Below are 398 nucleotides of genomic sequence, written 5' to 3' on the forward strand. Positions count from 1 at the left end.
TTGAGTTAAAATAAGTAGTTCACTTCAACATTTAAAATGGTTTGAACGAAACACACTTTGATTATCAAGAAAATAGTAATGATAATAAAAAAGAGAGTGTTCTTTCAATTGATCAGTGCAGGACACACTTAGAAAGTCTCTGGATGAACTTAATTTAGTGTTTCTGGACTCAAATCAATTAAATACATTTCTTGTCCCAGGAAGGCCCTCAGGGCCAGATTTGACCTGAGGCTTAGTTCACTACAGTGGTGACAGTTGGTGCGTTTAAATGTCCCAAACAGATTCCATCTGCAACAAATGGCGGTTGAAGAAGCCATGTTTGTTAAAATAACAACATTTTAAAATGTCTATATGTCTTGTAACACCACCAAACATGAGTCAAGAGCAGAATAAGCTGT

This window comes from Nematolebias whitei, chromosome 2, assembly GCF_014905685.2.
Source record: "Nematolebias whitei isolate Nwh7 chromosome 2, NemWhi1, whole genome shotgun sequence".
NCBI classification, from domain to species: domain Eukaryota; kingdom Metazoa; phylum Chordata; class Actinopteri; order Cyprinodontiformes; family Rivulidae; genus Nematolebias; species Nematolebias whitei.